This window comes from Delphinapterus leucas, chromosome 11 (assembly GCF_059928025.1).
Source record: "Delphinapterus leucas isolate spDelLeu-1000000601 "Yukka" chromosome 11, BTC_Dleu_Yukka2, whole genome shotgun sequence".
NCBI lineage: Eukaryota > Metazoa > Chordata > Mammalia > Artiodactyla > Monodontidae > Delphinapterus > Delphinapterus leucas.
The window spans coordinates 16,468,905-16,493,087 of NC_143139.1; the positions used below are offsets into that span (position 1 = coordinate 16,468,905).

The following is a 24,183-nucleotide window of genomic DNA, read 5'->3' on the forward strand; positions in this document are numbered from 1 at the left end:
TACGAGTTTGGGATTAACGTGTACACACTAATATATATATAAAACAGATAACCAACAAGGAGTATAGCACAGGGACCTATACTCTATATTTTGTAATAACTTATATGGGAAAAAATCTGAAAAAAATAGATATATATGTATGTATAACTGAATCACTTTGCTGTACACCTGAAACTAGCACAACATACTAAGTCAACTATACTTCAATTAAACACAGAAAAATAGGGGACTTCCCTGGTGGTGCAGTGGATAAGACTCCATGCTCCCAGTGCAGGGGTCCCAGGTTCAATCCCTGGTCAGGGAACTAAATCCTACATGCATGCTGCAACTAAGAGTTTGCATGCCACAACTAAGGAGCCTGTAAGCCGCAACTAAGGAGCCTGCCTGCTGCAACTAAGACCCAGTGCAACCAAATAAATAAATAAAACTCACCCTTGAATTAAAAAAAAAACAGAAAAATACTAGTCATAAAAGATAAGTTTTTATTAAACATCATTTAAGTACATAAGATTTATTTATTATCTTAAAAACCATATACTACAAAAATTTTTCTTTAACTTCTGATTTTCCTAGGATCATAACTTTAAGCTGTATTAAATGCATGTAGAAAATGTAGTAAGCATAATAGATTTGGAAGAATAAACTAGTAGGTTTTGCAATCTACAGCAATCAATATAGGATCCATCTGTTTCTTTTGATCAGTAATCTGAGTAATGAGGAACACAGAAGATTTTTTTTGCATTTCTGAGGTTGTTAGCTTTATTTTTGCTGTGGTTTTTTTTTTTTAAAGCAAGTATACATGATATGATCTGATCTTCTCACTAATAGAATGTGACAGTTGAAGAAAAAAGGACCCAAATCATCTCTTTATTTGTAGGGACCATGGAAAGTCTAATCAAATTCCTATAGGATGGAGAATCACAAAACTTTAACTCACTTTTTTGTATTCAAAATGGAAAAAAAAGTGACTTCTAGGGCTACATAGCAAAATTCAAATCAAAATTAATTATAACTTTGCAAAATAGTCTTCCTACTCCAACTTTTACCCTTTTTTATTTGAAAAATATCTCTAACTTCCCAAAGTGGTTAGGACAGCTTTCATGTCACACAATTATTTAGAAATTGTTATTAAGGTTTCATGCATGAACATGTAAATTAGGGAAAAGCATAGTTGATTAAACAGAATAAACCTATGAGAATGATTTAAAACTTTTGTTTCAAAACAGTTGCTTATGTTTTTAATTGATATATAGTTGATATATGATATTAGTGTCAGGTGTACAACATAGTGATTCAAATTTTTTATAGATTATATTCCATTTAAAGTTATTGTAAAATATTGGTTATATTCCCTGTGCTGTACAATATACCCTCATAGCTTATTTACTTTATACATCATAGTTTGTACCTCTTTATCCCCTACCTCTACCTTGCCCTTCCCTGCTTCCCTGTCCCCACTTGTAACGACTATTTTGTTCTCTGGATCTGTGAGTCTGTTTCTGTTTTGTTACATTCATTTGTTTTATTTTTTAGTTTCCATATATAAGCAATAATATACAGTATATGTCTTTCTCTGTCTGACTTATTTCACTAAGCATAATACCCTCCAGGTCCATCCATGTTGTTGCAAATGGCAAAATTTCATTCTTTTTCACGGCTGAGTAGTAATCTCTTGTGTATGTATGTATAATGTATACCCCATCTTCTTTATCCATTCATCTGTTGATGGACCCCAGGTTGCTTCCATATCTTGGCTATTATAAATAATGCTGCTATGAACATTGGGGTGCATGTATCTTTTTGACTTAGTGTTTTTGTTTTCTTAGCATATATACTCAGCAGTAGAATTGCTGGATTATATGGTAGTTCTATTTTTAGTTTTTTGAGGAACCTTTATAGTGTTTTCCATAATGGTTGCACCAATTCATATTCCCACCAACAGGGTACAAGTGTTCCCTTTTCTCCACATCCTAACCAACATTTGTTATTTGTGGTCTTTTTGGCGATAGATATTCTAACAGGTGTGAGTTGATAGCTCATTGTGGTTTTGATTAGCATTTCTCTGATTAGTGATGTTGAGCAGTTTTTCATGTGCCTGTTGGCCATCTGTATGTCTTCCTTGGAAGACTGTCTGTTCAGGTGTTCTGCCTATTTCTTATTTTTTTAATATTGAGTTGTATGAGCTGTTTATATATTTTAGATATTAAACCCTTATTGGTCATATAATTTACAAATATTTTCCCCATTCAGTTGGCTGTCTTTTCATCTTGTTGATGGTTTCCTTTGCTGTGTAAAAGCTTTTAAGTTGAATTAGGTCCCATTTGTTTATATTTGGTTTTGTTTTCTTTGCCTTAGGGGACAGATCAAAAAAATATTGCTATGATTTATGTCAGAGTGTCCTGCCTATGTTTTCTTCTAGGAGTTTTATGCTTCTGGCCTCACATTGAGGTCTTTAATCCGTGTTGAGTTTATTTTCATATATGTTGTGAGAAAATGTTCTAATTTTATTCTTTTGCCTGTAACAGTCCAGTTTTCTCAGCACCACTTATTGAAGAGACTACCTTTTCCTCATTGTATATTCTTGCCTCCTTTTGTCATAGATTAGTTGACCATAAGTGCATGAGTTTATTTCTGGGCTCTCTATTCTGTTCCATTGATCTATGTGTCTGTTTTTGTGCCTGTACCATACTGTTTTGATTACTTTAGCTTTGTAGTATAGTCTGAATTCAGGGAGTGTGATACCTCCAGCTGTGTTCTTCTTTCTCAAGATTGCTTTGGTAAAGTCTTTTTAAATGCCATGAAAGACTCTATTTTAAAAGGTATTTTCCATTTAAACAAAATCTGAGTTGGAAAAATTCATCAAAATATTTATGATAAATTCACTTTTTGGCTCATTAGCACTACTTTCAAAACATGTGCACACATACATTCAAGCTATTTGACTTTTTTTTTTCTTTTTTTAGAAATAAGATTTTGTCAAGAGCCAATGATTTATTTTTAATTCTAAATTGTCCTCTCTGAGAGCCAGCCCTATTCTTAGGACAGCCCTCATAAACTGAGAGGGAAATTTCTGTGCATCTTGACAGACTTCCCTGAGCCAGTGAATTTTAATATCCAAACATTGGATTTAGATGTGAAATTTAAAGTTATTGAAATTTGAATTCCCTCTAAACTCCCATCCTCAGTTAAAATTATATAATGCTTTGTTCTTTAAGAGGACTTGCTACCTTTATTGGTCCATTGTTTTTAGATTATATAAACTCAAAATGCAATTTTAAAATAGTTAAAAATTCTTCTAAGTGATTAATCACCATAGCTATCAAGTTACAAAAGTAAAATTCTTACTGAATTTAAGAGTATAAACTTAGAGTGTAATCAAATAACAGACCAACTTAAAAATTTTCAATTAAAAGTTAAAAAATAAGTATCCAAAGTGATCTTGATAAATTATACTTTAAAGAAAATGGCTATTTATAACAGGGATTATAACGGTAATGTCTAGGTCATATATGCAATTAATTGCATAAGACAGATAACTACTAGTTATTTCACTGTTCTTTAGTGCACCAAAAATACAGCAATCTTTTAAAGAGCTTCAGGGGGGAAATTTCATTTTTTAGTGGACTGCATAAATTGAGGGAATTATATATCTAGGGAATCTTTGAGTCCCAACAGTGTAAAATATATCATTTTTATAGCCATAAAGTGTAAAGCCAGGGCTTCCCTGGTGACGCAGTGGTTGAGAGTCCGCCTGCCGATGCAGGGGACACGGGTTCGTGCCCCGGTCTGGGAAGATCCCACATGCCGCCGAGCGCCTGGGCCCGTGAGCCATGGCCGCTGAGCCTGCGCGTCCGGAGCCTGTGCTCCGCAACGGGAGAGGCCACAACAATGAGAGGCCCGCGTACCGCAAAAAAAAAATAAATAAATAAAGTGTAAAGCCAGGTAAATTACCAAACTAAAGTTCTAGAGACAAAATAAAATAGTTTGCTTTATTTATAGCTTGTGAATAGGTTAAAACCCAAAATATTAGAATACTATAAGAATTCAAATAGGCAGATATATAGATTATTTATTAAAGAACGTATATATCAAATATATATATATAATATCTAAATCAAAAAGTCTATTTATACATTACTGTTTCAATCCTTCAATTTTTTTGTCGAAATATAGCTTTTAGAGGTCAAACACATGAATTTTGAAAATGAGCACATGTCAAAGATTTATTTAACACATTAATGAACAAACAAGAGGGGTGAAACTGTTTCCAAAAAAAGTTTAGAAGCAACAGAAGCATTTATAGTGACCAAATAAAAGAATGGTAGGAGAGGACCATGAAACCATATACAAAACTAAATAATGTCTTGTGTGGCATTAGCAGTAAAATACTCTAACCAGGAGTAAGTAACAAATCCAAACAAAGGTCTAAAATCGGATAATCCTTGGGTAGGCCTGTTAGACAATGCTTTGTTATGACAGTCTCTACTTGTGATCCTAAAATAAACTCCAGAGATTATTCTTGATTACGCACTCAATGTTTGGTTGGGTTTGGTTGAATTTTAAATAACTCTTATTCTTCTATTCTGAGGGTCGGAAAAGAAAAAAGGGAATTTATCTCCTTAGGGTTACACCTATAGTATCTATGTATGTGTGTGAATTCTACTTTTTTTAAGGTTCTGGAAATCTGCTAAAGGGATCTGACCAGCAAGGAATTAATTGAGCTATTATACTGCCTGTGAGGCTGTGTTCTTGTAATCCACAGAAGGTACAAGACCAGTTTTCTGGAGCACTTTGTGGACATAGATTCGAGACCTGAATTATAATCCTTGCTCTTTGGTGGGCTTCTAGTTCTGATTTAAATTGAATTCTTAAATAGGATCCCCCCCAATAATGGTTTTGGCTGCACAGTTGATTTGTGTAACAGTATCCCAATTTTTAAAAGAGACAGATTCCTATTAACCTATGAAATTAACTGTGTTGCCATTGAAATTAAAGGTTTAGTATTTTTAAAAAGTGCGAGAATCAGCCTAATAGATTTCTTATAGCAAAAAAAAGATACCATTTAAAGAATTTTTTTTTATTCTACAAAACCATAGTCTAAATAATTGAGGGTCAGAGATAGAAGGATGCTTCATATACTCATCAAAAATATCAACAATATTCTAAACAAAACACACACACAACCAAACATTCCCTCCTAAGTTCATTCGGTACTACGTAATTATTGTTCCTCTTGATCTTACATCAGCAGTTTGCTTTCACCAGGTTGTCTGCTTCTGGAATAAAAAGAACTCCTGGCTCAATCCTCTGATGCAATCTTTACAGTCATCTAAGAGGTGTCACCTTAAGCTCCAAAGCCAGTACTAATGAATCTATTTCTTCCAGTATAAATAGTCAAAACACCTGCTATACTTCTTTCCAGGAGGTATTGACTTTGTTTTCTTTGAAGATCAAATTTCCGACCTGTAGCAGAGTCTTCAGATAAACATGAAAGGAGACAGAAATTGCCTATTGATGTGACGTGAGAAGGCTGTGGTTAGTTTATTACAGTAACCAACAATATCAGAATGGAGAAGGGTGATACTCTCTATTGAGATACATGCATTGCTATGGCCTGAGGATTTGCCCAGTGGTTCCCCTGGGGGTTGAGTAAGAATGAGATGATCGGGATTTAAAAAAAAATTTTTTTACTGAAGTATAGTTGATTTACAATATTGTGTAAGTTTCAGGTGTACGGCACAGTGATTCAGTTTATATATGTATGTATATTTCTTTTTCAGATTCTTTTCCCTTATAAGTTATTACATAATATTGAGTATACTTCCCTGTGCTGTACAGTAGGTCCTTGTTGGTTATCTATTTATACACAGTAGTGTGTGTATGTTAATCCCAGCCTCCTAATGTATCCCTCCTCCCACCCACCTTTCCACTTTGGTAACCATACTTTTGTTTTCTGTGTCTCTGAGTCTCTTTCTGTTTTGGAAATAAGTTCATTTGTTTCCTTTTTTTTTTCTTTTAGATTCCGCGTATAAGGGATATCATATGATATCTGTCTTTCTCTGTTTGACTTACTTTACTTAATATGATAATCTCTAGGTCCATCCCTGTTGCTGTAGATGGCATTATTTCATTCTTTTTTATGGTTTAGTAATATCCCAAGCATTTTTTTTTTAATAAAGAGGAGAGAGGTACCTGCCTCCCCACCTTTCTTCCTGAAGGTGTCCCCTTGAAACATTATTGGCTTGATAAAAGGCCCAAGGTTTTGATTTGCCCATGCAAGGTCTTAGTGCTTCTGACCCTTGGAACTGAAAACACTTACTTTGAGAATTAGCTCAGGGGTCTCTCTCAGCATATTTGGGAGGTAATCACATGTGCATTATTTCATCTCCCAAGAATATATGAGAAGTTTTCATTGTTCTCTCCCCACCTGACTGTATAAATATGTGTCAAATTCTGTCCAGACTTTGAACCCACTTTTGGGCTATCTTTACATGCATATAAATCTGAAATGCTCATTTGCTAAAACTCATTTTGTTTTCTTTCTCTCTTCAACATTGGTATGGAGAGTGTTCTGTTGGTTCCCTGAGAGTTTTCAGGAGTTGTGATGTTACCCTATGAGGTATGAGATGCTACTCTACTTGCTGGCTAATAAGTTAGCCTGCCACAGTTTCATGGATGCTGATGGAACACACAACACTCCTGGGTCAGAGACCATGGACTGTTTATTACTTGTAGCAAAGCAAGCAGCATGATGTTCATGTTCCCATCAGTTGTCCTTGCCTACCACTTTCTAGAAGGACTGAGGTAAAGGGGAACAGGTAGATGCTGGGCTTGCAGTGGGTTTGCATCATAGCTGAGGAACATGGAATTTAGGGAACCCAAATCTTTTCTAATAGGCTGCAAGGATATTAAATGAAATTTACTAATACTGGCCTGTAAATAAACCTGCCCCCACCCCCCTCCTGCTCTGGAGAGAAACTCTGTCTTCCAAGCCTGCTTGCTCTACAAATATCTTTGGAAACATAACCCAGAACAAGGCAGCCAAAGCCTTTCTTTGCATTTCATGCAGACATGCAGGAGATTCATGGAGAATGGGCTTCCAATAAAGGTGAGAAAATATTCTTCACCTTCATGGCCTTCCTGCAGGGTTTACAGTCTCTAAAACACATTTATATTAATAACAATTTATCCATGCAAAATTAACTGCTTGGTAACCAATGTTTCAGTGTCCGAACTCAGGCATGATCCAGAGCAGCAGGTTGTACAAACGGATCTCTGAGTAGACAAACTGTGAAAAGATTTTGTGGGAAGGATACTAGTTTTTCTGATTAATAAACCACTATAAGATGCTGAAGAAGCTCAGATTAACTGGTCCCTTCATGAGAAAACAAATCCAAATAATATGAAGACACTATTTTACTTTTTAAAGTTTTACTGTGTGCTGATAGTCAGGGAAGTTACGTATTGCTGGGGATTCCTTAATCCAAAATTATCAAACTGGTCTGATTTGTTCAAGATTCACCTTGTTTACACCAACTTGATTTCTCAAAGAAAAAAATGCCTCTGAGTTAGCAGTTTTGGTGAGAAAGATTTTTCTTGTTTTCCCTCTTAAAGATATAGCATATTTTGGGGGCTTCCCTGGGTGGCGCAGTGGTTGAGAGTCCGCCTGCCGATGCAGGGGACAAGGGTTCGTGCCCCGGTCCGGGAGGATCCCACATGCTGCGGAGCGGCTGGGCCCGTGAGCCATGGCCGCTGAGCCTGCACGTCCGGAGCCTGTGCTCCGCAACGGGAGAGGCCACAGCGGTGAGAGGCCCACGTACCAAAAAAAAAAAAAAAAAAGATATAGCACATTTTAAAATATTAGAAATTTTATGACTTTGTTTCCTAGAAATATTCAAATTATGTCCATGATTTTTGGGTTCTATATCAGAATATACCTCATTTATTTTTAGACTTGTATCTAATATATTCATGCAGTACCTTCTGGAGTGGGAAAATATTTCACACTCACACAATGAGAAATAAAGGCTTTTCTCAATTAAAGACATGGACACACGTACAGACTTTGCAGCTTCAGTTCACAACCTTGGCCACAGGTCAAATTCAACACAAAAACACACAGATCACTGGCCCAGATTCCAGAGTGCTGTTCTCCTTTCCAGTAAGCATGGCATATTTTCTAAATTGATTTGAACTCACGAATAGACAGATAGACTAACAAAAAGGCCAATAACTCAGATAATCTATTCTCTCTCACCTATGAGAGAGCAAATCTGTGTTTCTACCCACTAGAGATCATTAAACGTTCAGACCATACACACAGAATTTCATTCTTTGCTATCTTATGCAAACCAGAAGCAGAATCAAACTTCATCAAGAAAGAGAAAATAAAACCATAGAATGAGAAATGAAAACAAAGGAACAAGAGAAAGTAATTTCTCTTGCTGCTTGGCATTCTCTCTAAAAGGCAAGGAAGGATGTGCTTTGCTTGAAATATGAGGTGCATTTCTTGGGCAATTCAGTCTAATTGGTTTGGGAAGATGGGTTCCACATGGACATCTCAGTGAAACTTCCCAAGACTCTCAGAGTGTAATTTTTTTTTTTTTGCGGTACGCGGGCCTCTCACCGTTGTGGCCTCTCCCGTTGCGGAGCACAGGCTCCGGACGCGCAGGCTCAGCGGCCATGGCTCACGGGCCCAGCCGCTCCGCGGCATGTGGATGACTCACATAAAGTGAGCACATCAAAGATTTGTTAAAGAAGTAGTGAGAAAACTTGAAAGGAACTTGGGCTCAAAAATATCTAGAAAAGACAAGAGTATTTTAGTGACCAAATGAAAGAATGATGGGATAAGATTGTGAAATTACATGCAAAACTGGCGTGATGGTTAATTTTGTCAACTTTACTGGGCTAAAGGATGCCCAGATATTTGGTTAAACATTGCTGCATTCATCTGCAAGGGGGTGTTTGTGTGTGTCTGCTGCTGCGTCAGCAGAGGAAAATTCCAGTAATAAAGTGGAGAGGATGACTTGTTCTGTGGATACCAGTCATCTCTTCTCAGCTACCCTGTCATCCCCAGTGGGCTCAAGAATACTTTACCTCCTCTTCTGGGGAAAGGGTTAATGCATCTCTGGTGTATTATCTGTATATGTATCTCCATCTAATGGTTCGCCTTCTCTGAAGAACACAGACTAATACAACGGGTAATGCCATACACATCAAAAATAAAAAGCTAAAACTTCGGGGTTGTAATTTTGTGTATGAACAGAAATAATGCTCCTTGACAGGAGAAATGCATTTCCATTGTTATTAGCCAAGAATAATTTGTATTGCTCTCCAATTTCTACAAGTTAGTTTACAACCTTTATAGAGTTGTAAAATAGCCCAATCAAGATTAAATAGAAAAATAAAATAGGATAGATGCTCCTAGATAATTAGATAAACCTTTAATATTAAAATCAACTTCATACTTAGTTCAGTCCAAAATGTACATGAAGAGAAAAACTTGCCTAAAATAATTCCTTTTTTAAAATTTGCTATAATATCAATGTATACTTTAAGTTGGGTATTTCTGGAAGTTTCATGAGCCTATCTTACTATGCATCTCAATAGTGTACAGGTTCCGAATGTGATAACTTAAACTCTGAAAAATGATCTTAAGTATCTCAAAAGTATACAATAAATTAGCATTTTCCTCTGTCACCTGTCTCCAATTCCCTACCGTACCAAAGTCTGTATAACCCCAAATTTTACAAGTAGATTTAATTTGTGGAAATGTTAGATATTCCCTATTTATGATTTTAAAATTCAGCATTTAAATCACACTGAATAGCCTCCAGTTCAACAAATACCACTGGTTATGTTCATAAAAATTGAAACAAAATTTTGGTTGTCAAACTCTTTTGGCCAAGATGTTCAATTCCACCAGATAGGGAGTGGAACATATTTAGTTTTACTTTTAAATCAATCTTTTACAATGTAAAATTTTAGAAGTTTTCTTTCTCTGAAAATAAAGTAGATAAATTTTAGATTTAGATATGGATTTCTAAAAATCATAGGAAAAGGTTTTATTTTCTAGGAAAAGCAACACAAGTAAACATTTGCTCAAATTCTGGGAACAAAAGTTTGTCTTCCTGATCAAATACAGAGAATACTTTTGTTGCTTTTACTTTTGAGTTTTTGACATCATTTGTAGGTCCTTTCAGCTAACAGTCTGTAATCTTCTCCTTCCTTTCCCTGGATTCATGTAGTATAGAAATTCTCAATCTTGGCTACATGTAGAATCACCTAGAGAGTTTTTTTCTGCAATAATATTGATGCTTGGGACACACCCCACACAAATCAAAATTGCTGGGGGTAGGGCTCAAGTATCAGAATTTTTCACAACTTCTCCACATGATTCAAATGTACAGCTACTATTTGGAGGCACTGATACAGAGGCTTTTCCAGCTGCTAGATATCAGCTTGTTCTGGACATTTCCTCCCAAAGTTTTCAAAGACTTTAAATGTAAAGGAAATTGTCACTATGACTTTTTTTTTAAAAAAATAGGAGGCTTGAAAATATTTTATTTTACTGTCTTCTTAAAAAAAAGACATGTCCTTCTGCTAATATTTGAAAAAATATAACTAAAACTTGATAAAATGTAAGAGCATGCCCCATGTGATCAGAGAGTGTATTGTTGATTTCAGTGTACAAGAAACCAGACTCATACTTGGTCATATCACTGGCTTTAATATACGTGTGAGTATGAGTGTTTGTATGGATGGGGGTGGGATACAGGTCAATATTATTTCAAAGCTGAAAGTTTTTCTCATAGATGGATAATACATTCTTATTGGAGGGAAAATGGCTTTGTTGTTAATTGGCCTGAGGTTATGCAAACCTAAAGCCCAGATTCTGGAATAGGAAGTTCAAGACAATAAAATTTATTCTATCAAGAATACAAATTATAAAGGGTTACTTTTACTCTGGGAAGAGTTGCCGGAAATCCCCCTCACACCTTTTTGGGGCATCTGAGAGCAGTTGTCTAGATTTCTAGTTGTCTAGGCACAGAGAGGGAAATATGGTGGTCCTTGTGATATGATAGTTGGATGGAAGCTTGCTCCATTGAGAATTGTCTCAGAGTAACTGTAGAGTAGCCTGGCCTAAGAACTCTGAGAGATTTGGTATGTTTAATCCAGTTTTAAGTGTTTGTGTGTGTGTGTGTGTGTGTGTTTTCACTATATTCCTCTTTTTTTTTTCCTGCCCACATCTTTAGTGAAGTCTCGTTAAATCATGTTGGCTGGTCTTAGCTGTGCTGTGGGGAGTTTGGGAATATTTGGGGCCCATGCTTGGAATGCAGTACCAAAGTGGAGAGCAACTGCCCGAGGGAAGAAGTTTCCAGGCCTCCCGGGGAGATCCAGAGCAGAAAGGAGACCAAATTGGCCACAAGGAACCAAGCACTGGGCAGCAGTGATAACTAGAATAATTTTGGAACCCTGTCAACCTTCCTCAGTGATTTAGAAATACCTAGGGAAGAGAAAGTGTTCCAAGACCAGACATCCAGTTGTTGAGGATGGATGCCATTCGCGGTAAAGTGAGGAATGCCTCTGAAAACTGAGGAAGAGACAATGAGGTTGTAATGGGGAAAAAACAAAAACAAAAACACCAAACTTTATTAAAAAAAAAAGAACAACAACTATTCATTCTAGCAGTCAACAAGCATTCATTAATTGTATTAATACCATATGTTTATATTACATAATCATTAATTATACATATAAACCTGGTCAGCTATCAAAATTATTTTCTTTAAGAAGGCATGGTATTAAAAATAGTAACTATATAGCAGGAACTTTGCCAGGCACTATGCATACAAAGCTGTAGTAATATTATCTGCAATGGAAATTCTTTGGGATAAATCTTAAAAAAAATACAGATTGTCATACACAGAGTGTGCATTTTTATGCTTTTATTTTATACAATTTTTGCTTAATTACTGCTTTCATATGTAATATTTCAATTCTATTTCTGGATGCAATTATGTAAAAGAGATTTGTTTAGGGTTTGTTCCGTGGCGAATCCTTTTCAGCAAGATGACAGCATAATGAGAGAAGGTTAAGTACTCAAGGCAGCCTGCAGCTGTGGATCACCAAAGATTAGCATTGGAAGGAAACCCAGGGTATAGAAGCCATCTGGCCAGAGGGAATTGAGCAAATCCTCACAAGGAAATAGGGCTTTTGTTAACTTTAGTTACAACTCAGAACAGAAATGTTTGAAACTCTCTTAACAAAATGAGCGATTCAAGATTCCAGAGGAGAATATCCTGTCCTGATGTCTTCAAACATGCTGGGCATGTCCCCTTCTCAAATATCTCCAGCTAAAACTGTTAGAAATGAGCTCTAATGGAATATGCTTCATGTAACAGCAGAAAAAATCAAGAATGTCACACAGAAAAGGAAACAAATTCTCAAATGAATTTTAGAGAGTGGAATATGGTAGTATACTATCAACATAATCTACCCCTTTGTTAGACATCACTAATTAAATATTATACTGTATTTATGGAGTGAATGTAATATAGTTGATTTCTCTAATACAAAATCTGAGCAAATCCATTGCAACATACACAGACACATACAATTTTGAACTGGTAACATTTTCACATAGTTCAAACGTCATAAAAATATAAAAATATACCTGGAATGAAGTTTCTATCCTACTCTTGTAGCATATATGCTCTTTTGCACCTAAGTTCTTTTCATATTAATCCATTTATTAAGTAGTTCCTCATTCTTTTTAAAAATTGAAAAGTATGCCATTGTGTGGGTATACCATTATTTATGTAAACAGCCCTCTATTAATGGAAATTTAGGTTTTTTCTTTTTTTACTATTATAAATAATGCCACAGTAACTAATCATGTACATTCACACTTGTGAAGTTACACACGTGTGAAATCCTGTGTCTAGGATAAAATCCTAGGAGTAGGATTATGATGCCACAGAATATATACATTTTAATTTTGATAAATGCTGCCAAATAGCATCTCTAGAGGTTAAAATTTTAAATATTTACAAGAGTTGCTATTTCCCTACAGCCTTGCCAACACAGTGTATTTTGGATTTTAGCCAATCAGGTAGATGCAAATTTTGTTTCACTGCTGTTTGAATTAGTTTCTCTTAATGCAACCCCATCTGGGTATCTTTTCATATGTTTGAGAGAGATTTGTATTTCATTTTGGGAGAACACTCTTTTCATATCCTTTACCCTTTTTCCATAGGGAGAATTGTCCATTGTCTGTGATAGGTTCCATTTTTTCCATGTGTGTAATTTGAGTACTTTTACTTTTCTTTTGCCACTTGTAAAGGTTTTTTTTTTTCTTAATTGAATTTTATTTTATGGCTTCTGAAGTTTATGTGACAGAGAGAAATGTCTTCCCCACTCTGAGGGGAGGCATCCTCCATATTTTCTTTTCTCCTAGCCCTTTTCTGATTTTACACACACACACACACACACACACACACACACACACAGAGTATCTGCCTGTCTATATCCTGTATTTGTTGATTTGCAGTTTACCTAGAAATGGACTTCATTTTATCTTATTCCATATGTCTCCTAGCTGTCTAAACAGAATCAGAGAAAAATTATCTAAATAGAATCAGAGAAAAGTTAATCTTTTCTGAGAAAAGGTGCCCCCATATTCTCATGCTAAACTTCTGGACTTTTGGGGGGTCTATTTCTGTTCTTTTGATTCTGAACCATTGTTCTTTATGCTACTCATTTGTTAATACTGCATTCCTTTAACTACTAAGACACTGGAGTATATTTTACGATAACATAAAACCTCCTGCCTATAAATTGCTCCGACCACCTTGGAAACAACTTTTAAAACACATAATCAATGTTGTACCTATTCTGTGAGCCATTAAAACATCTAGGTTGACCTTAGAGCTGTAGTTCTTAAACTTTAGTGTTCAAGGCTTCTTAACACAGATGGCTACGCTCCATCCCCAGAGTATCTAATTCCCTTAAGGTACGACCCAGGAATTTGCATTCCTGACATGTTCCCAGGTAATGCCAATGCTGCTGGTCTAGGAGCACAGTTTGAATATCACTGCCCTAAAAAACTTGCCACATGTGCAGAAGAAAGCATGTAAAAGAATGTTTCAGCATTGCTTGTAGTTAAGAATTGGAAAGACCTTAAAGGTACTTCTCAGAAGAATGGCTAAATACATTGTTTTATTCCTACAATGGAATTCTCTATAGCTATTAAAAGGAGCTAGCAATAAATATATCAAATGGATAAATCTCACGAAACATAGTGTTGAGGGCCCAAAACAATAGGGCCCATTCTTTGATCTCAGTGACAATAGTAAATACGGAAATGGCACATACAACACAGACAGATAAGAAAAGACATAGGGCCCTCAGGAAAAACAATGTTTCAGAAGAAATTTTACCATATACACAGTATCACTTATGAATACATATCAAAAATATAAAAGCATCATCTGGGAATCATAAGCACTAAATTCAGGATAATGATTACTGAGGACAGAGGCAGTGCTTGTTGTAATTGAATATTATTGAGAACAGCACAGTGAAATTATGGTAATGAAGGGTTGAAACATTTTAATTTTCATAAATGTTGCCAGTGGCCTCCACAGAGGTTGTACCAATTTACTCACTTGTCAAGTTTTATGTCTTAGACTAGGTAATGAGTATGATCATTCATTATATTGTTTTCTCTGAGTTAGTTGAATGTCTGAAATATTTCATACATAAAAAATAAGAAATAAGAAATATATGACTAACGAACTGCCTCTTTTGAGGCCTAACTGTCCTTAAAATGTCCAAGTCTGAAAGCAAGATAAAGAAGATGAGGGAAAATCACATGATCTGAATCCTTATGTTAAACACTGATTCCATCATGATGAAACTTTGTTGCGACTTGAGAAATCATGGGGCTATTTAGAAAACTATTCTTTCTCTCTAAATTTAGATGCAGATAACAGATTTATAACCCAAAGTATACATGGGCCCAATATGGGCATTATTATTTTAAAGATTAAGTAAGGAAAGTTCACCTGAAAATCTGGATTTCTAGTTTTTCTAAAAATATAAGAAGGTCTGGCAACACAGGGCCAGCATTCCCACATGGTAACAATTGTCTGGAGGCAAGCCCCTTTTCCATGCAAAATGTGTTCTCTGGTCTACCACATATCTCACCTGGTCCACGGACTGTTGACTATTTAAGTTACCCATCTAGCCCCTATTAGCGTTGGAGTGTGTAGTCCCTGCTTGACAGGACATTGTTTGTGGAAAGTAAAGTTTGTTTATTGGAGCTGTTTTTGGAATCTGTATATGTGTATGGTTATGACTTAATGACAGGGAGTTTTTTTTTTTTTATTCTGTGATTCACACGGGTGAGGTATACCCATAGCACATGAGACTTAGACTGCCTATGCCTCTAACTTGACTGTGACATGAAAAAAATCTCCCCCAGACTTTTTCTGCTAGAATTAGAATGCCAAAGACCACCACAAACTGTCTTACTGAGGCATTTTTTTCTCTCTTTCTCCAACTTACCCCCGACCTCATCTCCTTCAAGTGCCCTCTTCATTATTCAAGACAAGCAAAGTCCAATAGAATTATATGTGTTGTATTATAGAGAGCTACATGTATATTTAATAACCACATTGAAATAAGCAAAAAGAAACAGGTGAAATTAATTTTAATAAAATATTGTTTATTTAATGCAATGTATCCAAAATATTATCATGTCAATAAGCTATCAGTGTACAGATTATTAACTTTTATATTTGTGTGTGTGTGCTAAGTCTTGGAAATTTGGTAGATATTTTCCATTTAAAGCACACCTCAATTCAGACTAGCCACATTATTTTTTATTTAATTTTTATTTTTTTAAACATCTTTATTGGAGTATAACTGCTTTACACTGGTATGTTAGTTTCTGCTTTATAGCAAAGTGAATCAGCTATACATATACATATGTTCCCATATCTCTTCCCTCTTGCATCACCTTCCCTATTCCACCCCTCTAGGTGGTCACAAAGCACCGAGCTGATCTCCCTGTGCTATGCGGCTGCTTCCCACTAGCTGTTTTACATTTGGTAGTATATAAAAGCCCATGCCACTATCTCACTTCGTCCCAGCTTACCCTACCCTCTCCCCGTGTCCTCAAGTCCATTCTCTACGTCTGCGTCTTTATTCCCGTCCAGCCCCTCGGTTCTTCAGAACCATTTTTTTTTTTAGATTCCATATATATGTGTTAGCATACAGTATTTGTTTTTTCCTTTCTGACTGACTTCACTCTGTATGACAGACTCTGGGTCCATCCACCTCACTACAAATAACTCAATTTCGTTTCTTTTTATGGCTGAGTAATATTCCATTGTATATATGTGCCACATCTTCTTTATCCATTCATCTGTCAATGGACACTTAGGTTGCTTCCATCTCCTGGCTATTGTAAATAGAGCTGCAATGAACATTGTGGTACATGACTCTTTTTGAATTATGGTTTTCTCAGGGTACACGCCCAGTAGTGGGATTGCTGTGTCCTATGGTAGTTCTATTTTTAGTTTTTTAAGGAACCTCCATGCTGTTCTCCATAGCGGCTGTATCAATTTACATTCCCACCAACAGTACAAGAGGGTTCCCTTTTCTCCACACCCTCTCCAGCATTTATGGTTTGTAGATTTTTTGTTGATGGCCATTCTGACTGGTGTGAGGTGATACTTCATTGTAGTTTTGATTTGCATTTCTCTAATGATTAACGATGTCAAGCATTCTTTCATGTGTTTGTTGGCAATCTGTATATCTTCTTTGTAGAAATGTCTATTTAGGTCTTCTGCCCATTTCTGGACTGGGTTGTTTGTTTTTTGATATTGAGCTGCATGAGCTGCTTGTAAATTTTGGAGATTAATCCTTTGTCAGTTGCTTCATTTGCAAATATTTTCTCCCATTCTGAGGGTTCAGACTAGCCACATTTAAAATGTTCAATAGTCACACATGACTAGTGGCAGTAGTGTAGTATGTAGAACTATACTATCAGACAGTGTAGGTCTACATGGAATGATTCAGATTTGGTGAAATAATCTGTCATTAGGAGATTTGAATCAGGAGTGTGTTTTACAAATAAGAAAATATCTAAGGAGAGGAAAGTAATGTCAGAAAGTAGGATGAATTCACCAAGAGATTTCCTTTGAAATGTGTAATATCTCAGAATCTTTTACCTTGAAATATTCATAAAGCATACATCTTTAGGTTTATTTTGTATATACTGTAATTAAATTATCTCACCCTTCTGAGAAATCCAATATGCATGTGTAGCTTTATGCTTTGATGTTATAGGAAATTATGGCCAATCCCTTTATTATACTTCTGCTGTGATTTGTGGAAGAAGCACTTCCAAATCAGGCCTAGGAGGTCAAGAGGGAATAAGTATAAACTCGATTTTTTTTCTCTGTCTACACTAGAGGAAGCTGGACCTTAGGCTGGCAAAGGAACTATAAATAATGGAAATCCTTCTAGATGGCAAGATATACTACTAATTTGGAGGCGAAAGGAAAGGAATTGAGGAAAGTTCTTAGGAAATATGTGAAAATCTACATTTTGATTTTTTGTAACAGGTAGTGCTTTTACTTAGGTCTGGAAGAACAAATTTAATTCCACCAAGTAAAATGACTGTGAGTAGCAAGTCGTTACTCTCACCCTGTTTACAGCCAAAAGGAGCACTTTTCTGACCCAGAAGGGAACTTCCCTAATTTGCGGTAAGAGTTCTGAGAAGTTATTGGTTAAGGTTAAAAAGAAGATGACTTCAGTTGGACTGTTAAAAAAAAAAAAAAAAAGGTCAGGACTTGAATAGACATCAAGGCTCAGGACATTCCTGGAGCAGAATGGCATGCAGAGCAGAATGTCAAGTGGAAGAAAGAAAACCATCCAGACTGAGGCATGCCGCAGTGACAAAGAAGGCAAGATAATAAAAGACTTATTCAGGGAGCTCAAGAAGACACAGGGGGAAGGCCTTTGTCTGTCAGTGGTCTGGCCCTCCAGATTTTACAAAAGGTCTGAGGGGTAGGGACAGGGGCTCCTATACTAAAGTGACTTGAGTTTCATTCTGAACAATTCCAAATTTTGCCTCACGCCTGTCAGTTCTATTGACAGCAACCTTCACTTCTTATGATGCTCATTCTGCCTGTGTCTTTGCTACCTTCAATTTTGATTCTTATCAAAAGTTTTGCAAATGTTAATCCCAAACTCCTAATTTATCCTTCCCCCCTTTCCCCTTTGGTAACCATAAGTTTGTTTTCTATATATAGAAACATATACACACTACTATATATAAAATAGATAACCAACAAGGACCTACCATATAGCACAGGGAACTGTACTCCATATTTGGTATATGTAACTGAATCACTATGCTTTACACCTGAAACTAACTACACTTCAATTAAAAAACTATCTTATAGCAAAAAAAAAAAGTTTTACAGCTTATGTCAGGTGTTTTGTTTTGGTTTTTATTGGCAGCCTTTTGATAAATATCATGAGGAGGGGGTCATTGGGGCCAGCTCGGTGCACAGCCATCAGTGACTATCACGTTCCCGAGCACACTGTAGTGTCATACAGGCCAATGACAGTATTGTTCTCATTCCAACTTTGGCCAGTTTTCAGCTTCATGTCTTTGCTGGAAGTTTTCCACGTACTTATAACATCCTCCTTTCTCTTCTGACCTATTCAAATCCTACTCAACTTTCAAGACCTAATTCAACTCTAAATTCACTTGTGACAGTCAGTATACATTGACTATCGACACACTGATTACTACTCATTTCTCCCATGCTTATTTAAATGCCCCGTATAATTTGGAAGTATCTTATGCTCTCTTATACTATTAATCGTTTGCCTCCTACAAGTAGATAATAAATTTCTCATAATGAGAGACCATTTCTTATTTTTCCCTTCCTATTTAATACATGCGAATTGCTCTACTGATTAATTGGTTTTAACCAATACTTACTTATTGAGCACTGACTGTGTTCATTAGTTACAGGGCAAATACCTAAGATCTTTTTTAAATTAAATAATTATTTTTTTATTGAAGTATAGTTGATTTACAGTCTTGTGTTAGTTTCAGGTATACAGCAAAGTGATTCACTTATACATACACATACATCTATTTTTTTCAGATTCTTTCCCTTATAGGTTACTACCAAATATTGAGTATAGTTCCCTGTGCTATACAGTAGGTCCCTGTTGTTTATCTATTTTATATATAGTAGTGTATGTATGTTAATCCCAGACTCCCCCCACCCTTTCCCCTTTGGTAACCATAAGTTTGTTTTCTATGTCTGTGTGTCTATTTCTGTTTTGTATATAAGTTCATTTGTATCATTTTTTTAGATTCCACATATAAGTGATACATGACATTTGTCTTTCTCTGTCTTGCTTACTTCACTTAGTATGATAATCTCTAGGTCCATCCATGTTGCTGCAGTACAACCCAGTCTTGTCTACTTTTCAGCTCTCCTAATCTTCAACTTGGTATCTACCTTTAAACTCTAGTCTTGTTGAGCTTCTCAGCCAGTATCTGATATACCATGGGATATTGCTATGTACCCTGATCCCGTGCTACCTATTCCCACACATTTATTAAGCCAGCACCACCAGTTCCCCCTAAGTTCTCTGTTTATCCTCTGTCTACAGCAGATAGGCCTGCTGGTCTTGCATTCCTCTAGGTGGTGAGGTCCGAGAAGTCTGTCTTATTCATACCTGTATACTCACAGAACAGCAGTCTGAGAATGAGAGGAAGCTGTTGTATCCATCCAGGAATTATCACCAGAATAGTCAAGGGCAGTAGAAAGAGAGGCCGGGGAAATCCCATATATATATATATATATATATATATATATATATTTTTTTTTTTTTTTTTTTTTTTGCGGTACTCGGGCCTCTCACTGTTGTGGCCTCTCCCGTTGTGGAGCACAGGCTCCGGACGCGCAGGCTCAGCGGCCATGGCTCACGGGCCCAGCCGCTCCGCGGCATGTGGGATCTTCCCGGACCGGGGCACGAACCCGCGTCCCCTGCATCGGCAGGTGGACTCTCAACCACTGCGCCACCAGGGAAGCCCCCCATATATTGGAAATCTGGGGAAAGAGAAACTTTTGGGAAAAATGGAGTGCTCAGTAGAGGTAAGAGCTCAACAAGTGTCAAAATTGAGGAGAAAAGACCTTTGAGTTTGACATAAAAGAGACTACTGAACTCTTTCTTGAGACTGGTTCTTAAAGAAGCAGAAGTAGGTACATGGGAAATAATAAAGCATAGGGTACTGAAAAATTGAATATAGTTCACATATTAGAAAATATGGGCAGTCAAAAGAAAGAAAAAAATATAATGGTAAGTAAAGATAGCCTTGGCAAAGGGAAAAATATTTCCAAGATGGGGGAAGATTAACTTGTTGATTTTAACACCTCCACAAACTTTCATGAATATTCCTAGCATGACTGTTTTCTCCACACCTTTTCAACAAGTAAGGAAAAATATGATTACACTGGAATAAATTATATAAGAAAAATAATTCTTGCAACAGACATTGTCATTCTCTGATCTGCCCCCTTTTTCTCTCAGTAGAGCAGAACGCAATACAGTCTGAATGACTGTTGTTGCACACAGAGTTCTGCTTACAAAATGTTACCTGATAAAATATTTCTTATTTGCTTTAGTTGTTCTCATTGAATTTAGCTCATTGTTCAATACTTAAATCTCACTACTTCTATGAAGTCTTCATAAGCACCTCTAGTTAGAATCCTTCTGGAACTCACCAAGGCTCTCATATCATCTATTCACATTTCTTAGAGCACAAATAATATAGTCACCTGTATCATTGCTTTTAATAGACCTTATGTTTTTAGAGCAGTTTTACATTTACAGAGAAATTGAACAGAGAGTATAGAAGTTCCCAAATACATCCCCTGTCTCACCCGCATTTCCTATTATTAACATCTTGTATTGAATAATACATTTTTAAAAATTTATTTTATTTATTTATTTTTGTCTCTGTTGGGTCTTCATTGCTTTGTGCGGGCTTTTCTCTAATGGCGGCGAGCGGGGGCTACTCTTCGTTGAGGTGCACAGGCTTCTCATTGCAGTGGCTTCTCTTGCTGCGGAGCACGGGTTCTTGGCGCGTGGACTCAGTAGTTGTGGCACGTGGGCTCTAGAGCGCAGGCTCAGTAGTTGTGGCGCACGGGCTTAGCTGCTCCGCGGCATGTGGGATCTTCCCAGACCAGGGCTGAAACCCGCGTCCCCTGCATTGGCAGGCGGATTCTTAACCACTGCGCCACCAGGGAAGCCCCTGATGTGATACATTTATGACAACTGATGAACTAATATTCATACATTATTATTAACTAGAGTCCATAGTTTACGTTAGGGTTCACTTTATCGTAAAGTTCTCTGAGTTTTGCCAAAGGCATAATGTCACGTATTCATCGTTACATTATCATACAGATAGTTTCACTGCCCTAAAAGTCCCCTGTGCTGCACCTATTCATCCCTTCCTTCTCCCTCGCCCCACGGCAATCTTCTTCCCTCCTAACCCTGCCTTTTCCAGAATGTCATATAGTTGGAATCATAGAGTATATAGCCTTTTCAGATTGGCTTTCTTTACTTTGCAGTGGATTTAAGATTCCTTTTTGTGGCATAATAGTTCATTTCTTTTCATCACTGAATAATGTCTTATTGTGTGGCTGTACCAAAGTTGGTTTATTCATTCAGTTATTGAAGCTTGGTTGCTTCCAGGTTTGAGCAATTATGATTGAAGCTTCTACAAACACACACACGCAGGTTTTCATGTGGATGTAAGCTTTCGACTCACTTGCGTAAATACCTAACAGTTTGATTACTGGATTGTATGATAAAAATATGTTTAGGTTTATAAGAAACTGCCAAAGTATTTTTCATATTGGCTCTATCATTTTGCATCCCCACCAACAAAGAATGAGAGTTCCCCTTACTCTGTATCCTCACTAGCATTTGTTGTTCTCAGTGTTTTGGATTTTAGCCATGCTAATAGGTGTGTAGTGATATCATTACATATCTGTGTATCTTCTTTGGGCAAGTGTCCATTCAGGTCTTTTGCCCATTAACTGGGTTGTTTTCTTATTGCTGAGTTTTAAGAGTTCTTTGTAATGTATCTGGATACAAGTCTTTATCAAACACGTGTTTTACAAATATTTTCTCCCAGTCTGTGGCTTATCTGTTCACTGTCTTAAATTTATATCACAGTTAGTTAAAGTTGAGTATAATGTCCTATAAGTTGCGATTTTGTCTTAGGAATCTTTTTGGTTAAATTTAATTAACTCGGCAAACTTAATACTATCCACATCAGACTTCAGTTCCAGCCACTGTCACAATTTCCTCAGTGAAGCATAGAAGAGTTGAGAGCCAGGTTTTCAATGACTGCCAACAGCTCAGGTATTCAAAAATGTATTTTAATGTGTAAGAAGATTATTTTCCCAAGTGTGTGTAAGCAATCAAATGAGAGCTCATCATTCTAACTTCATAGGTGACCCATATTTAACCTGTGTATAAAACTTTCTCACCCTATAGCTTACAAGATTAACATAATTCCTTCAGAGAGAGCAATTCTTAACTTTCCGTTTATCTTTTTTTGTGGTTTCAATGGTTTCTGATGAAATAACTGAAAATATCTGAACACTAATGTAACCCTTCTGAACAAACCAAAGTACTGAGTAAGTTTCTGTGGTACACAGAAAGTGACAGTCACTGGGATAAAATTCCAGAGAGTAAAAGCAAAGAAAAACATGATAAAGTCTCAACAGAAAGGACTGGAAAATGTTCTGCAATACGTCAGCCTTCTGGGCTTTATAAATTGGGTGGGAGTCCAGTCCAGGGTCTTGGAGTCACCATCTTGTACAACTTGGATCAAATTTGTGAAACGTTACAAATCTAGTCATCGGTTTATTAATCACCTACCCATTTGTGAAATAAACAAAGTCAAATGGAAATTTATATTTTTATCTACCTTGACAGTATTCAATAAATTTCACTGTGCAAAAATACTTTATGCTGTATTTAAGACTGTATACATTTTTTTTACAGCTTTATTAAGGTATAATTGTTATACAGAAAGCTACACATATTAGATGATACAACTTGATGAGTTTGGACATTGGTATACCTGTGATACCATGCTCAATTACTTTTTTTAAGTTTTAATATTTTTATTTTTTTAAATTGAAGTATAGTTGATTTATAATGTGTTACTTTCAGGTGTACAGAAAAGTAATTCAGATACATCTGTGTATATATATATCTATATACAAAATATGTATATATTATATATATTTTTCAGATTCTTTTCCCTTATAGGTTATTATAAAATATTGAGTATAGACCTCTTTGTTATACAATACATCCTTGCTGGTTACCTATTTTATATATAGTAGTGTCTATATCTTAATCCCAAACTCCTAAATTATCCCTCTCCCCTCTTTTCCCCTTTGATAACCATAAGTTTGTTTTCTATGTCTGTGAGTCTATTTCTCTTATGTAAATAAGTTCACATCTATGGTTTTTTTTTAAGAGTCCATATATAAGTGATATATGATATTTGTCTTTATCTGACTTACTTCACTTATTATGATAATCTCTAGGTCCATGCATGTTGCTGCAAATGGCATTATTTCATTCCTTTTTAAGGTTGAGTAATATTCCATTGTATGTACATATATACCACTTCTTTTTTTTAAATTTAATTTTATTTATTTTTTTATACAGCAGGTTCTTATTAGTCATCCATTTTATACATATCAGTGGATACATGTCAATCCCAATCTCCCAGTTCATCCCACCACCACCCCTACCCACCGCTGCTTTCCCCCCTTGGTGTCCATATGTTTGTTCTCTACTTCTGTGTCTCTATTTCTGCCCTGCAAACCGGTTCATCTGTACCATTTTCTAGGTTCCACATATATGCGTTAACATACAATATTTGTTTTTCTCTTTCTGACTGACTTCACTCTGTATGACAGTCTCTAGATTCATCCACATCTCTACAAATGACCCAATTTCATTCCTTTTTATGGCTGAGTAATATTCCATTGCATATGTGTACCACATCTTCTTTATCCATTTGCCTGTTGATGGGCATTTAGG

At 36.2% G+C, this 24,183-nt stretch overlaps 1 non-coding gene across 1 annotated transcript; it reads right to left on the reverse strand.

Annotated features, from left to right (window-relative positions):
- Window positions 1-3,007: 3,007 nt before the first annotated feature.
- On the reverse strand, window positions 3,008-3,135 carry LOC115802893 (small Cajal body-specific RNA 11). The gene has a single exon (XR_004023471.1).
- Between the last annotated feature and the right edge of the window lie 21,048 nt (window positions 3,136-24,183).